Source organism: Schistocerca cancellata, chromosome 11, assembly GCF_023864275.1.
Source record: "Schistocerca cancellata isolate TAMUIC-IGC-003103 chromosome 11, iqSchCanc2.1, whole genome shotgun sequence".
NCBI lineage: Eukaryota > Metazoa > Arthropoda > Insecta > Orthoptera > Acrididae > Schistocerca > Schistocerca cancellata.
This window is the reverse complement of record NC_064636.1, coordinates 51,304,521-51,317,658: the sequence shown is the minus strand read 5'-3', so window position 1 is coordinate 51,317,658 and position 13,138 is coordinate 51,304,521.

Here is a 13,138-nt window from a genome sequence, read left to right as displayed (position 1 = left end):
TAATAATAGTGTGCAGAAAAAGCAGCCTTGTGCTCAGAAAAAGTAGTTAGGCACCGTTTCTCTCCATTTAGAAGGAATGACTCCATGTCAACAAGTATACAGAGTTATTACAAATGATTGAAGCGATTTCACAGCTCTACAATAACTTTATTATTTGAGATATTTTCACAATGCTTTGCACACACATACAAAAACTGAAAAAGGTTTTTTTAGGCATTCACAAATGTTCGATATGTGCCCCTTTAGTGACTCGGCAGACATCAAGCCGATAACCAAGTTCCTCTCACACTCGGCGCAGCATGTCCCCATCAATGAGTTCGAAAGCATCGTTGATGCGAGCTCGCAGTTCTGGAACGTTTCTCGGTAGAGGAGGTTTACACACTGAATCTTTCACATAACCCTACAGAAAGAAATCGCACGGGGTTACGTCGGGAGAGCGTGGAGGCCATGACATGAATTGCTGATCGTGATCTCCACCACGACCGATCCATCGGTTTTCCAATCTCCTGTTTAAGAAATGCCGAACATCATGATGGAAGTGCGGTGGAGCACCATCCTGTTGAAAGATGAAGTCGGCGCTGTCGGTCTCCATTTGTGGCACGAGCCAATTTTCCAGCATGTCCAGATACACGTGTCCTGTAACGTTTTTTTCGCAGAAGAAAAAGGGGCCGTCAGATTGCACAAAACACGTTAACTTTTGGTGAATTGGGAATTTGCTGCACGAATGCGTCAGGATTCTCTGCCGCCCAGATTCGCACATTGTGTCTGTTCACTTCACCATTAAGAAAAAATGTTGCTTCATCACTGAAAACAAGTTTCGCACTGAACGCATCCTCTTCCACGAGCTGTTGCAACCGCGCCGAAAATTCAAAGCGTTTCACTTTGTCATCGGGTGTCAGGGCTTGTAGCAATTGTAAACGGTAAGGCTTCTGCTTTAGCCCTTTCCGTAAGATTTTCCAAACCGTCGGCTGTGGTACGTTTAGCTCCCTGCTTGCTTTATTCGTCGACTTCCGCGGGCGACGCGTGAAACTTGCCCGCACGCGTTCAACCGTTTCTTCGCTCACTGCAGGCCGACCCGTTGATTTCCCCTTACAGAGGCATCCAGAAGCTTTAAACTGCGCATACCATCGCCGAATGGAGTTAGCAGTTGGTTCTTTGTTGAACTTGGTCCTGAAGTGTCGTTGCACTGTTATGACTGACTGATGTGAGTGCATTTCAAGCCCGACATACGCTTTCTCGGCTCCTGTCGCCATTTTGTCTCACTGCGCTCTCGAGCGCTCTGGCGGCAGAAACCTGAAGTGCGGCTACAGCCGAACAAAACTTTGTGAGTTTTTCTACGTATCTGTTGTGTGTCGTGACCATATGTCAATGAATGGAGCTACAGTGAATTTATGAAATCGCTTCAGTCATTTGTCACAGCCCTGTAGATTTAGAAAACATCGATCACACGCGCTTTTCTGACATGATATCCTGAAAGCCGGTGATGAACTCATTCTGTTGGATGCAGCAATTATGACCTTCTGAAAAACATTTCATCCGGTGCCGATTATTAACATATGGTGTTTCATGCATTGAAGGGCGAAAGAAATTAGAACTTCTGCTTAATATTGTGTAGGGCCCCCGCGAGAACGCAGAAGTGTCGCAAAATGACGTGCCATGGACTCGACTAATGTCTGAAGTAGTGCTGGAGGGAACTGAAAATTTCTGCAGGGCTGTCCATAAATCTGTTAGAGTACGAGGGGGTGGAAATCTCTTCTGGACAGCACATTGTCAGGCATCCCAGATATGCTCAGTAATGTTCATGTCTGGGGAGTCTGGTGGCCAGTGGAAGTGTTTGAACTCAGCAGAGTGTTCCTTGTGCCACTCTCTTGCAGTTCTGAACGTGTGGGGTGCTGCATTGTCCTGCTGAAATTGCCCTAGTCCATCGGAATGCTCAATGGACATGAATGGATGCAGGTGATCAGACAGGATGCTTACGTACTTGTCACCTACCAGAGTCGTATCTAGACGTATCATGGATCCCATATCATTCCAACTGGACACGCCCCACAACATTACAGATCCTCCACCACCTTGATCAGACCCCAGCTAACATGGAGAGTCCAAGGGTCCGTGAGATTGTCTTCATACCCGTAAACGTCCATCCACTCGTCCTTCGGCTCCGAAAGGCCATGTTTCGTTGAACGGTTCGCACGCTGACACTTGTAGATGGCCCAGCATTGAAATTTGCAGCAATTTGCGGAAGGGTTGCACTTCTGTCACGTTGACCGATTCCCTTCAGTAGTCGTTGGTCCCGTTCTTGCAGTATCTTTTTCCAGCTGCAGAGATGTCGAAGATTTCATGTTTTACGGGATTCCTGATATTCACCGTACACTCGTCAAATGGTCGTACGGGAAAATAGCCACTTCATCGCTACCTCGGAGAAGCTGTGTGCCATCGCTCGTGCATAGACTGTAAGACCACGTTCAAACTCACTTAAATCTTGATAACCTGCCAGTGTAGCAGCAGTAACCGATCTAACAACTGCTCCAGACACTTCTGCATCTACATCCATACTCCGCAAGCCACCTAACGGTATGTAGCGGAGGGTACCTTGAGTACCTCTATCGGTTCTCCCTTCTATTCCAGTCTCGTATTGTTCGTGGAAAGAAAGACTGTCGGTATGCCACTGTGTGGGCTCTAATCTCTCTGATTTTATCCTCATGGTACCTTCGCGAGATATACATAGGAGGGAGCAATTTACTGCTTGACTCCTCGGTGAAAGTGTGTTCTCGAAACTTCAACAAAAGCCCGTACCGAGCTACTGAGCGTCTCTCCTGCAGAGTCTTCCACTGGAGTTTATCTATCATCTCCGTAACGCTTTCGCGATTACTAAATGATCCTGTAACGAAGCGCGCTGCTCTCCGTTGGATCTCTTCTATCAACCCTATCTGGTACGGATCCCACACCGGTGAGCAGTATTCTAGCAGTGGGCGAACAAGTGTACTGTAACCTACTTCCTTTGTTTACGGATTGCATTTCCTCAGGATTCTTCCAATGAATCTCAGTCTGGCATCTGCGTTACCGACGATTAATTTTACATGATCATTCCATTTTAAATCACTCCTAATGCCTACTCCAAGATAATTTACGGAATTAACTGCTTCCTGTTGCTGACCTGCTATATTGTAGCTAAATGGTAAAGGATTTTTCTATGTATTCGCAGCACATTACACTTGTCTACATTGAGATTCAATTGCCATTCCCTGCACCATGCGTCAATTCGTTGCAGATCCTCCTGTCAAAAAAATGGCTCTGAGCACTATGGGACTAAACTGCTGTGGTCATAAGTCCCCTAGAACTTAGAACTACTTAAACCTAACTAACCCAAGGACAGCACACAACACCCAGCCATCACGAGGCAGGGAAAATCCCTGACCCCGCCGGGAATCGAACCCGGGAACCCGGGCATGGGAAGCGAGAACGCTACCGCACGACCACGAGATGCGGGCGATCCTCCTGTATTTCAGTACAATTTTCCATTGTTACAACCTCTCGATATACCACAGCATCATCCGCAAAAATCCTCAGTGAACTTGCGATGTCATCCACAAGGTAATTTATGTATAATGTGAATAGCAACGGTCCTACGACACTCACCTGCGGCACACCTGAAAACACTCTTACTTCGGAAGACTTCTCTCCATTGAGAATGACATGCTGCGTTCTGTTATCTAGGAACTCTTCAGCCCAATCACACAATTGGTCTGATAGTCTATATGCTGTTTCTTTGTTCATTAAACAACTGTGGGGAACTGTATCAAACGCCTTGCGGAAGTCAAGAAACACGGCATCTACCTGGGAACCCGCGTCTATCCCATGTCAGTCTCTTGGACGAATAGCGCGAGCTGGGTTTCACTCCATCGCCTTTTTCGAAAGCCATGCTGATTTCTACAGAGTAGGTTTCCAGTCTCCAGAAAAGTCATTATACTCTAACATAATATGTGTTCCAAAATTCTACAACTGATGGACATTAGAGATATAGGTCTATAGTTCTGCACATCTGTTCGACGTCTCTTCTTGGAAACGGGGATGACCTGTGTCTTTTTCCAATCATTTGGAACTTCTTGTCTTACATAGCTATTGCTGACCGCAGCGCCGTACTCCGCATTTGAATACTGACGCCTATACCAATTTCTTTGGCGCTTCAGTGTACGTACGAGTATTAATACCTTCAGAAAAGGAATAAAAAGGAAAGGCAAAGAAAAGTTTTGGATTGCATGTTACTTTGCTGCAAGTGATAGTACGCTGTTCAGGAGAACTTTGTATGTGACATTAGATGCTTTCATTGTATTACATTTGCTGGAGTGATACTTAACGTAAAAACAGAGAGAAGCAGTAAAGGTCTCTGCGCGTTGCACACATTATAAACGTTGCATTTTTCCAATCAAATGGCCGCTTTGGATTTTGTGTCCAAAAGCAAAGTTGGCTTACATGCCTAAAAGCTTCTCTTTCATTGCATAGTTTGGCAAGAAACTACGTGTAACTCATCACGCCACCAAATACTGGCAAAGATAGCCAGTGATTTACAACAGAATGTATTTTGATACAGTTTTCTCGAGATGTGATTTCTTTTTTCCTTTTCTCTCGGTAAGATAAGAGCAGGTTCGAAGGATTCTGACCAAATGTTTTAGCTAACAATAAAAATGGAACCCCAGTTTCGCACTTTCGCAGTGCATTTGGGGAAATCACTTCAGTACTGTGTGATGGTAGTCCTTTTTATCTTGAAAAATGCCGTCGCATAAGTGTGGATTTGTTCGTCCTCCTCAGGTGTCAGTTACCAGAAGAACTTTGTACCCCAGTGCGTAGGGCTTGAACACAACAGTGGAAAATTTTTTTTGTTCCCGGAATTTGACGAAGTAAAGACGGCATCCTCATATTCTGCATTGCCTTTGCTTTTCATACCGTTATTCAAAATATTGATAAATACCGAAGACTTACCCTTCATTCGGTTTATTTTCGATGTAAGTAAAGTAAAAATGGAAAGTAAAAATGGAAAGCAAAAATGGAAAGTAAAAATGGAAAGCAAAAATGGAAAGTAAAAAAGAAATAAAATAGGTCCCCAGCATAATTCACAACATTTGTGTAAATTAAATTTCATGCAGCCAACGGTCTCCATCTAAAGTAACGCCTATGCATTAGTTTCCAATTGTAGACATTAATGAAAATTGTAGCATTGATACCAACACTGAAACTCCTGCTCTGCGTCCCATAACATCTGTTTCTGTTGGAAGTGGCTTTATCAGTCAGAGAAACGAAAAACTACGGAGGAAAATAAAAGTGCTGGAAGGAAAATCGGATGTTTAGAAAACTAATTGCTACATTGCTCTCTGAAGCTAAAAGCAGCGGCAGTTCACAGCCCGCACACGTCGTCAGTAATTAATTTAAAAGCTCGTGTGATAAGTTTCTAACTACACATTTATCACACATTGTTTCATTAGTATTTCATTTCGTAAGAGCTCTCATGTAGTCGTTTAGATTAGCTTCGTTTTCTAATACTGTCCATTTCTAGCTGTAGCAGTAAAACAGCTATCGTTTCGCATCTACTGAGTTTCAACAACGGCGTCGAGGGCAACGCTTGCCTTCATACAAATCGAAGGAGTGGTGCTCTGCTTTCCTTTCTGTATCCCCTCTGCCCTGTGCCCTGTGCCAGTGCTTTAGGAAATCACTAAAAGTGGTCAACAGGTGATTTCCTAAGCAGCAAAGTAACCTACTGTGAAAGTAGAGAGCCTACAAAATGCAGAATGGAAAATAAAACGTTTCTGAAAAAGAAGAATGTTTGAATCTAATATAAATGTAAGTATGAGGCAATCTTTTCTAGAGGTATCATTAAATCCAGCTAAATTCTGCTATATATAAAACAGCATCAGGCATCAGATTACTTTACAAATAAGATAATGTGTTTAATATGGCCTTTAAAATTGCAATCGAGAAAAGCTTAGGAAAGGTTAGAAATTATGTTTAAAGTTTGGTGGAAGTTGCTAAGTGCTCCCATCGCGAAACTCTGGATGAATATAAATTGGGTAATTAGCGCTCCATTTTAAGCAAGAGCTAAATATTTATGCTTCCCAATGTTTATGATGTCTTACCTTCTGAATCATGTGTTGTACAGTGAGGTAATATGGCAGGCATATTAAGTGATATATGTAGATATTGACTGCAAAGTGTGTTGGGAATAGAGTTAGTAGCAAAGAAGTAATATATTAAAATGTCACACATGATGTTGGAGTTCTACTGCAGGCAACTTTAAGCCAAAGCTGGTTTTACAAGCACCTAAATGTCTAACACATCATATATGTTGATATAATTTTCCAAGTGCATCCAGCTGTATATGTAGATACCATACGCAAAGTTTCTTGATAACAGAACAAGTAGTAAAGAAATAATGAACTAATACATATTGAGTGAAGTAGAAAGTTCTACTACATGCCATTTTAAGCAAAATGTAGTTTTTCATGCATCTACATGTTTATCTTGTCACGTCCCCTGAACTACTGTATGTGTCGTATAACGATACACTTTCGCAGGTTCATTCATTGTGATACACGGATACTGCCTGCATGAGCAGCGAAAATGTAATAAACAATAAACTTTGTTCCCTTCATTATTTTGTAGAGGGTTTCAACGAGAAAAATTTTCATAAAGGTTTGAAATTAGGTGTAATCTTTGCTGAAAATCACTAAGGACTCTCTTTCTCAAATACTGGATGCAGGAAGTCCACTTGTTTGCGTGACATCAGTTTCACTACCACCAGACAAACACTCTGTTCTTAAATGTAATGTCTTATTATGTTACACTTTTAATATAAGACTACACATTTTAATCAATAGATTATGACAGAATTTTTATAACTTTTTAAATTCGATCAATAATCACGGAAAATATTGAAAATCTCTCATTGCTACTACATTGCATCTGGTACCATGTTCCAGGTTGCGGGTTAGCATTTTAGTAATACTCATTTACCTGGAGTGTAGCGTTGTATAGAAGTGTATGTGGATGACACATACCTCGGATAACAAGGGAAAAGAAGATTCTGGAATGTAGCGCTACATAAGAATGCTGAGAATTAGATGCACAGACCGAGATACAAGTGAAGAGGTTGTGATTGGGTAGGTAGATTGGATAATTGGAATGAACTAGTCAAACTGGAGAATAAAGAAATTTGCAGCACAACTCGACGAAAAGAAGGGATTCGTTGATACAATATGTTCTGAGGTATCGAGTAATCATAGGAATACTAATGCCTGAATGCATTAAGGGGGGTAAGATGTCAAATGGGCCGACTTGGAGCAGGAGAGGCACCACAGGACATTTTAATTTTCACTGTCTATACTACTTTTACAAATTCATAAAAATTTGTCAGCATGACCAGGAAGGATTCACGATTCACTCATAGCAGTGAAAGTTCTAAAACCAAAACAAAATAAATTTTTTTACATGTGTAATTTCATCATTTTTTCACTTACTATTGGCTGCATTTGTTGCAATGATACACTTTTCGTCGTAAGTACGAGAGATTCTTCGGTGAATTTTGCACAGCATAGCCAGCCGCGGTGGCCGAGCGGTTCTAGGCACTTCAGTCTGGAACCGCGCGACCGCTACAGTCGCACGTTCGAGTCCTGCCTCGGGCATACTGTCCTTAGGATAGTTAGGTTTAAGTAGTTCTAAGTATTAGAGCCATTTGAACCATTTTGCACAGCATAGAACCCATACTTACAGGTGTATGAAACTTTAGAATTTTCCAACTCTATTAAAAACTGTGGTAATTTTTTATTCTAAACATGAAGTTTAAAATGTAACAGCTCACTCATTTTTTCGTAAGTTAAATAAATTCTGGAGTTTCATACACCTGTAAGTATCGTTTGCATGCTGTTCACCGAAGAATCTCTCTTATGAAGAAAAGTGTACTTATAGCAACAAATGCAGCCAATAGCAAGCGAAAAAATGATGAAATTTCACTTGCAAAAAAAAAAAAAAAAATTGTCATGTTCTTGAAGTTCCACTGCTATGAGTGTGACTCTTGAATCCTTCTGGTCATGCCGACAAAGTTTAATGAATTTATTTGTAAAAGTATAGTCAGTGGAAATTAAAATGTCCTGTGGTGGATCTCTTGCTCCAAGTCGGCCAGTTTGACGTCCTACCTCTTTAAGCTAGTTTCAAGTGGTTCAAATGGCTCTGACAAGGGAACCTCCCCATCGCACCGCCCTCAGATTTAGTTATAAGTTGGCACAGTGGATAGGCCTTGAAAAACTGAACACAGATCAATCGAGAAAACAGGAAGAAGTTATGTGGAACTATGAAAAAATAAGCAAAATATACAAACTGAGTAGTCCATGCGTAAGATAGGCAACATCAAGGAGAATGCGAGATCAGGAACGCCGTGGTCCCGTGGTTAGCATGAGCAGCTGCGGAACGAGAGGTCCTTGGTTCAAAGTCTTCCCTCGAGTGAAAAGTTTACTTTCTTTATTTTCGCAAAGTTATGATCCGTCCGTTCGTTCATTGACGTCTCTGTTCACTGTAATAAGTTTAGTGTCTGTGTTTTGCGACCGCACCGCAAAACAGTGCGATTAGTAGACGAAAGGACATGCCTCTCCAATGGGAACCGAAAACGTTTGATCGCAAGGTCATAGGTCAACCGATTCCTCCACAGGAAAACACGTCTGATATATTCTGTACGACACTGGTGACAGCATGTGCGTCACATGACAGGAATATGTTGTCGACCCACCTAACTTGTACACTTGGCGAATGGGTAAAAAGATTCTTCTACCTTGCCCGATTTACGTTTTCTTGTGGATGTGATAATCACTCCCAAAAAAGTGATGGAAACATAAGAGTTTGTCACATAAACGGAAAATAAGAAATTAAACTTTTCACTGGAGGGAGGACTTGAACCAAGGACCTCTCGTTGCGCAGCTGCTCACGCTAACCACGGGACCATGGCGCTCCTGATCTCGCATTCTCCTTGATATTGCCTATCTTACGCATGGACTACTCAGTTTGTATATTTTGCTTATTTTTTCATAGTTCCACATAACTTCTTCCTGTTTTCTCGATTGATCTGTGTTCAGTTTTTCAAGGCCTATCCACTGTGCCAACTTATAACTAAATCTGAGGGGGTTGCGATGGGGAGGTTCCCTTGTGAGCACTATGGGTCTTAACTTCTGTGGTCATCAGTCCCCTAGAACTTAGAACTACTTAAACCTAAGTAACCTAAGGACATAACACACATCCATGGCCGAGGCAGGATTCGAACCGGCGACCGTAGTGGTGCCGCGGTTCCCGACTGTCGTGCCTAGAACCACTCGGCCACCCTGCCGGCAAGCTAGTTTCGACTGGAAACAGATTGTAGTACAGTGTGTTAACTGTAAGACGGCAGAGTTGTGAGGGGTGTGCGGGGAGAGGAGGAAGCAAGCATTGGCTGGCGAGGGGGGGGGGGGGGAGACAAGGCACGCCTAACAGTTGCAGTGCTGCCACTACAAATTGAGCATCATGCTTACACGAAAGCAGACGAAAGGCATGCAAGTGAAACCCGCTTTAAATGTTGTTCGTAAACGAAACTGAAATCGTCATGTACATTAAAATCTTGTATGTTTGTCTACTATGCGCTCACAAACCATTCATGCGATTACAATGAAACTTTGGTGAGTTCTTCTCCGAACGGCCGAAAAGAGTAATGGACAATGTTTCAAGAGTTACGTCACTGTAGTTTGCGTAGCGCAAGTGATTAGGATGCCGGCACGGTAGCTCAGCGTGTTCGGTCAGGGGGTAACGTGCCCCCTGTAATAAAAAATCTGAGTTATCAGATCAACAACGAACTTGAATGGAAGTCTTACGACGTCCGCCCCGAGCAGATACAACGAACTAAAAAGTAAAGGCTAGTCATGCAGCGGACCCGGGTTCGATTCCCACTCCTCGCAATTTTTTTTTTATTTTATTTCATTCCCCGCAATGTTGAACTGTTAATTATAAAATTTAAATACACTTAAACAGGTCATATAGTATAACGTAACTGCCAATCTCTATATATATGCACTGCATGTATTTTTTTTTTTAATTTGGAAATGTACAGTAATATGAATGTGTTTCGAAATAATACAGTAACCAGTGGTGTTTCCATAGAAAGCAATACGGTAGAAGGAAAAATGAAATGTAAGGTAATTCGAACGAAATAGGGAGCTCCTTCAAAGTGATCGCGAACAAAATATCTAAAATGGAAACTCACTTTTTCTTGTCAGGCGTTTGTGGTGATACACCAGGATGATTCTTGGAAAACTGTTTGAATCTTCCAATGCTACGCATGCTTTGTCCTGTGTATGTAGCAGCTCTCACTGAAGATTTGTAAATGGGGTGAAGCAATTTTTTCTGCTCCCTTTCCCTTTCGCAGCATTCAGTCACATGCAATATAATTTTACGAGCATCGCTACGTAATACTGGTTTCCTTCTAACCGTAGGACTACCTGTAGGGGTTGTTGGCGATTCCCGAGATGGGCCAGCAACTGCCTCTTCACTCATTTTGATAATTTTTAGCACAACTGCACAATAAAAACACGCAGAAGAGTACAGCGCAAAAACAATAACGAAGCATATGACAATGGCTACCTCGTACAACACAGTCAGCTACGTAATGTTGGCAGCAGTCGAAACTGCGTGCCTACCGAAGCCTCCCGACTTTTGCCGACTTCTACCGATTCAGGACTAGGGAGAGGTCTGCTAGAGATGGGTCGAAGTCGTTCATTCCCGTGAACTACTTCATTCATTTCACTCTTTGCCGTGAAGTGTTCAAATGAAGTAGTTCATTCATGAAGTACGGAAGCCTGGAGAAGTTGCCCAGTTCGCCGCTCAGCCGCGGCTACGCTCGCTTCGCCTCGCTCGTACAATAAAGCTTCGTATTACTTCATAATTCTACCAACAGGTGGCCGAACTATGCAGTAACGTGCACGCAACGTTTTACGCTCTTACAGCGTCTGAGTTAACTTAAATAGAGCATGGTCGAAGGGGACAAAGGAAAGATAAACAGAGAAGCCTGTCACATATAAAGAGGGTATTACATTTAATCTTTGCTCGACATTTTCTCATGAAGCGCTCAAAAAAGTCTTTATCTACCAAATGAAACATTAGTTGTATTCATGGACTGAAAACTAGGGCTACCAACGAAATGCAGTCCAATTTTATGTTCCTTTTAAAATTTAATCCAAAATAGAATGAGTATGTTTACCACCGTCACAAAGTCTAAAACCTACGTTAAGTAATCATTCAGAAGTTTTCCTGTAGATTTTATTGTTGTTGAAAATAATAACCCTCCTTCAAAACGTAAACTGTCACCTGTAGTCATTGGTACAATTTCAGGTAAAATCCCTCTTTCAGTGTTATTAACAAACCTTTTATTTTCATGTTGGCCGCCGATGTAGCGGGAGAGGAAGAGGGGAAGCGAGCGAGTGAACTAGAGAAAAGTAAGGAGTGTGCTATCTGTGAAGAGTTTGAAGTACCAGTTCATTGAAATTGAGTGGTTAGTTCACACTTCACTGGAGTGAAGCGTTCATCTGAACGACTCACTCACGAGCTCCCCATCACTAAGGTGTGCCACCTAAAAGTTTACACACTGTAGTTACACAGAGATGAAGAGGCTTGCAAAGGATAGACTGAAACTGAGGTTGCATTGTCTTCGGAATGAAGATGACATCATCAACAACAAAGTCAGCGCGCAGACAATGCAGACTGGTGAGCTGTCAGCTGCCGTTACGTTCCGTTCAACGAGTAGCGTCGCAGCTGCGAAGACGCGCGGAAATTTCCGTCCGCGCGAAGCGAGCGCGTTTTAAGCTGTGTGTGGCTGGTGGCCTACCGTCTCGCTAGCTAACCGCTGCGTTCTGTGTCAGAAACCTCTAGCTAACCTGTCGGCCTCGCTAATTACAACACTGTCCGGCCACAAAGGACGCCACTGGCAACGAAACAGGTGGCTCCGGCCCCAGCCAGCCCTGCGCAGCCCTTCAAAGGGACGGCGAAAAGGGCGAGCGGGCACACAATTATCCGGTCGCTTACGGTCACGGCTGCGGGCGTTGTTTGGCCCCGCCGTGTATTGCAGCTCTCGTCTCCGCTTCCGACACTCCTTTCAGACAAACGAAATTGCGGGGAAGAAGAGCTCCGCTAGGAGCCCTACAACACGGCTGGCTAAATGACTGCAACTGCGCTTTAGTGCGTTGCCTTCTAAGGAAGAGTCCACCAGGAATTTCTGCATCCCATCGTCTGTAACATGAAAGGGAAGCCACAGTTCAGAAGGGAACGATACAGCGTTGTAAACTACACATGATGTCGAAACTTCCTGGCAGATTAAAACTATGTGCCAGACCGAGACTCGAATGCAGGACATTTGCCTTTCGTGGGCAAGTGCTCTGCCAACTCAGCTACCGAAGAACGACTCACGAGTTGTCCTGAAATTTCGCTTCCGCCAGTTCCTCGTCTCCTACCTTCCACAGACCTTCTCCTGCGAAACGAGACAGGATAACTTCACAACTTCTCTGAACTGGAATGTACGAGACAAGGAACTGGCGGAAGTAAAATTGTGAGGAAAGGTCGTGACTTGTGCTTTGGTGGCTCAGTCGGAAAAAAAAGAAAAGGTTAGTAGAGCACGTCTACATCTACATACGTACTCCGCAATCCACCATACGGTGCGTGGCGGAGGGTACCTCGTACCACAACTAGCATCTTCTCTCCCTGTTCCACTCCCAAACAGAACGAGGCAAAAAACGACTGCCGATATGCCTCTGTACGAGCCCTAATCTCTCTTATCTTTGTGGTCTTTCCGCGAAATATAAGTTGGCGGCAGTAAAATTGTACTGCAGTCAGCCTCAAATGCTGGTTCTCTAAATTTCCTCAGTAGTGATTCACGAAAAGAACGCCTCCTTTCCTCCAGAGACTCCCACCCGAGTTCCTGAAGCATTTCCGTAACACTCGCGTGATGATCAAACCTACCAGTAACAAATCTAGCAGCCCGCCTCTGAATTGCTTCTATGTCCTCCCTCAATCCGACCTGATAGGGATCCCAAACGCTCGAGCAGTACTCGAGGATAGGTCGTATTAGTATTTTATAAGCGGTTTC